At 36.8% G+C, this 4,493-nt stretch overlaps 1 long non-coding RNA gene across 2 annotated transcripts; it reads right to left on the reverse strand.

Annotated features, from left to right (window-relative positions):
- Window positions 1–2,541: 2,541 nt before the first annotated feature.
- LOC108622082 (uncharacterized) lies at window positions 2,542–3,664 on the reverse strand. 2 transcript variants are annotated; one of them, XR_001916469.2, is made up of 5 exons: window positions 3,634–3,664; window positions 3,184–3,236; window positions 3,053–3,105; window positions 2,789–2,841; window positions 2,542–2,716 (listed from the first exon to the last, which is right to left on the reverse strand). It is a non-coding gene; the product is annotated as an uncharacterized LOC108622082 (long non-coding RNA). The 2 variants fall into 2 exon arrangements; XR_001916470.2 differs by lacking the exons at window positions 2,542–2,716; window positions 2,789–2,841 and adding an exon at window positions 2,923–2,973.
- Between the last annotated feature and the right edge of the window lie 829 nt (window positions 3,665–4,493).

The raw sequence follows: 4,493 nt of genomic DNA on the forward strand, positions 1-4,493 counted from the left end.
CCTATTAGTGGGGATTAATAAAGCTTGGAAAATACCAGTTGGGTATTTTTTAATCGCTAAGATAAATGGAGAGCAAAAATGTAGTTTAGTGTTGCAATGCTTGCGAATCGTTCATGAAACGGGGATAAAAATTATTTGCATTACTTGCGACGGTGCGGGAAGTAATGTAGTGATGGGTAATTAATTAGGTTGCAATTTTTCAATGCCATCTTTGAAAACGTATTTCGCGCATCCTGTGACATCGAACAACGTGTATTTTATGTTTGACCCGTGTCACATGGTAAAATTAGTGAGAAATACATTGGGGGATTATAAATGCTTGATTAATAATAAGCATGAGCGTGTAGAGTGGAGATATATTGTTGCGCTACAGGAATTGCAGAAAAAAGAAGAGTTGCATCTAGCAAATAAATTAAATGAGCGGCATGTTCAGTATTACAAAAATAAAATGAAGGTGAAATACGCAGTGCAAGTTTTTAGCGCATCAGTAAGTAACGCTCTATACGTATGTAGAACAGATTTAATGTTACAACAATTTGCCGATTCTCGTGCAACTGAGGAATGTCTTATAAAATAGATTCTGCAAGAAAAATGGGATTCTTGGGCTTGATAATATGTATTGAAAGTGTATTGCAAATTTATAACAGTTTTTGTATTACAAATGAACTTTCGCATAGACTTGTTTAGACCACATAGAATTGTTTTTCGGTTGCGTCAGAAGTTTCGGCAGGCGTAACAATAACCCAAATGCACGACAGTTCAAATCTGCGTTCAAAAAATTACTTGTGCATAATAAAGTAAAATCTTTGAACACAGGGAACTGCACGGCACTGTATGCTGTACCCATTTTACACTACAGTTCAGCCAGTTCCATTGAAATTATAAATTCCTCATCAGCGGAAAATGACTTCAATAACTGTGAGAATGATGTCGAAAATTACAATAGCATGAAGATTGTAGAAGACATCAACGAAATACACAATTATAGTACACTTAGTACCAATAGTTCATTTTATTCTGAATTTAGGAATAAAATTATTGTGTACATAAGTGGATGGGTAGTAAAGAAACTACAAAAAAGCAAACAGTGCCTGGAGTGTGTTAGTAGTTTGCACGAGAATAATCCGACTAGTGAACATACATTAATAAACGCGCAAAATCGTGGTAGCTTAATGTACCCCTCTCGCGATGTAATTAATATTTGTCGGGAGTGTGAAAGAATTATATTATTGTATGAAATTAAAGATCACTTACAGAATTTTCTTGCAATGCGCAATTCTGTTTTACGGCACCTTAATATACAGAATTTATTTCAAGGTTTAGTAGAACATTCGAATAATCAGTCAGCACTGATGAATCATAGAATGCATTTAGTGAAATGTATAATTAATGAATACATGAAAGTAAGGGTACATTATATATGCATGATAAAAAGTAGAGACATAAGCAAACGAGTATTTTACAATAAACTCGTTTTATTTGCAGGACAATAAGTCTTGGGAATGACATCAACATTAATTGTTGTCCTTCATTTCTGTTGCATGCCGTATCATGTGCCGCATCGAAGTGTGATGGTTTATGTTAATAAAATGGAACTGAGTGGATCTTTATTTTAGGTGGAATGCAAACCACCAGATGATCGTGGTTGAAAGTTGAGCACACGAAAATGTATTTTCAGTGGTGCCGGCCGAAGTGGTCAGAAGCATGCACCAGACCTTGGCAAGCTTTCGAATCCCACACTCAGCCGTACTTTACGCGCCTTAAAAAATTAGCTCATAATATGCATGCTTCGACTACTACTTTGTTTATTTGCCTCCAGGAACCCAGTATAAAGTATGTTCTGGTAGATTTGTTGATATGCGTTGCATTACATTTGCATGCGTTTAAATAATGTTTTCAATGACAGGCTGCATGTCTAACAAGAAAATTCATTCATCCTAGCAACTCATTAAGTTTTCGCAATAACTTTATCATGAATACAGTAACAGACTTCTTTTTACAGATAGAATAAATACATCGTTCTTCACTGATTGTACACTAGGCTTTAAATATTTAGTATCGATGCTATCGATTCGTATAATTATTATTTGCATAAACATAATGGAAAACGGTTTCATACGGTATTGTATGCATTCACATGAACACGTACATATTTTAAGAAGTAATAAAAAAATAATGCTTCTACCATCGACATACAAGTGTTCATTCATTATTCCTCTGTCCCAGTGCTGAATCCTTTGGAAACAGTTGGGTAAAAATAGAAAATAAATTTGTATCATATAATGTAATGTGATTTACTATGCAAGAAACAATCCTCCCGACGTAATGGCCAACAATACTGTTAATAGAGCGAATTGAAAGTGACGAAAACTATTTACACTTTCCAAATGTTAAACTCTGCGTTGAAATGTCAAGCTTAAATTTCAATTGTATTGCCACTGTACGTACTTTTACGTGTAGACCATTCGAATAATATGCTTATCTTCCATTAAAAGCAAGAAAAGAAGGACGGGCATAAGGAAACAAAAATAGAAACAGTACTTTGTGAAAATATAAAAGTTTAATCAGTCCTCTTACAAACACCGAAACACAATTTAATCAATGACGAATCAATCTCTCCGCCTTCGATAGTCCATTAACTTCGGCCAACTCAGGCACCGCGCACGTGATGATTTATTGTACCTCCTTCCCGACGGCGGATCGTCCGCATATGCCTCTGTAAAGAATAAAAAACAGTTTCAAAATTATAAGAGTAAAGTACTGAAACTTGCACCACCGACATACATACAGGTGTTAATTCATTATTGCTCCTTGCCGACACCGAATCCTCTGCATATGCTCCTGCAAAAATTAAAACCTATTTTACAATCATAATGAGAGAGTACTGAAAGAATAAAGGCTGTGTTATCGACGTTCTTACAAGTCTTGATTCATTATTGCTCCTTCCCATAACTGAATCCTGTGCATATGCTCCTGTAAAAATTAAAAACGATTTTACAATCATAATGAAAGACTACGGAAAGAATAAGGTGTCTGTTATCGACGTACTTACAGGTCTTGATTCATTATTGCTCCTTCCCATAACTGAATCCTCTGCATATGCTCCTGTGAAATTAAAAACGGTTTTGCAATTAGAATGAGAGAGTAGTGACAGAATAAAGGCTGTATTTTCGACGTACGTACAGGTCTTGATTCATAATTGCTCCTTCCCATAACTGAATCCTCTGCATATGCTCCTGTAAAAATTAAATCGGTTTTACAATTATAATGAGAGTAGTGAAAGAATAAAGGCTGTATTATCGACGTACTTAAGAGTGTTGATTCATTATTTCTTGTTCCGAACACTGGATCCTCTGGATATGCTTCTGTAAAAATTAAGAACGGTCTTAGAATCGTACGTGTAAAGTAATGAGAGAATAAAGCTTGTATTATCGACGTACTTACATGTGTTGATTCATTATTGCTCCTTCCCGACACTGAACCCTCTCCATATGCTACTGTAAGAATTAAAATTGGTCTTACAATTGTACCTGTAAAGCAGTGAGAGAATAAACTACGTCTATTAACGGTATACCTTTGTGTTGTATTCAGCATATGTATAATCTTTTCAAAATAAACCCTTTGGTACGTAACCTAGCGATTATCTTTCGATTTCTTTTCTATGTGCTCTGCTATTTATATATATGTTCCTAAAAATATAATGTAACACTTCATGTTATGCATCTCAAAATTATTGTTTTGAAAAGTCATTACTTCATTACGATTGTCTCATGAAATATCATGACGGCACTGACAATTCACATATTCAACATCCATGTTCCAGGCGAATCAGACGAATAAGCATGTTCAAAATCAGGCGGGACCGCACTAAGGACACCACTTGTGGGCTCAAACAGAGCTGTTTTCCCCTTCATGCCGTTGGGAGCCCTACCCCTCGCCCATAATCACACTTTAGGCACCGTCCTTTAAGTCCATGGAAAACCCGGACTTGAGCACTCTCATTTTTCTCTCTGATTGATGTACATTTCAATCAAAGAGAAAATGAGAGAGCTCATGGCTTTGTTCTCGCTTGGGACCCTTGGGACCACAACGAAAGTGCTGCACCTCGCGGCGAATTTGGAAAGAACGTCCACCGTAGCATATTCCAGCACCTTTTTAGCAGAGATCTACCCCGTTCGGTTCCACCGTAGCATAGACAAGAATCGAATGGACTTCCACCGCAGCGTAGACACAGGCCGGTATTCAGAGTCGTTGCTTATTCTTAAGATTGTCTTAAGCATTTGCTTAAGCACCTGTTCCCTGTACAATGTCTTAAGAATAAGCAACGACTCTGAATACCGGCCACAGTGTAGGCAGTATTACAGGTGAGACATACGAGTTTATACATTTCGAAGGGAAGTCGTTCGGCCGAGCGGTAACCGCGATAGCCTCGACGAACGAACAAGTTCGCTGAAATATACGTAGTTTGGAATAAGTGAAGAATAGGGTTATAT

The sequence above is a fragment of the Ceratina calcarata genome, unplaced genomic scaffold (genome assembly GCF_001652005.2).
Source record: "Ceratina calcarata isolate Rehan_Ccalc_2016 unplaced genomic scaffold, ASM165200v1 scaffold2046, whole genome shotgun sequence".
NCBI classification, from domain to species: Eukaryota; Metazoa; Arthropoda; class Insecta; order Hymenoptera; family Apidae; genus Ceratina; species Ceratina calcarata.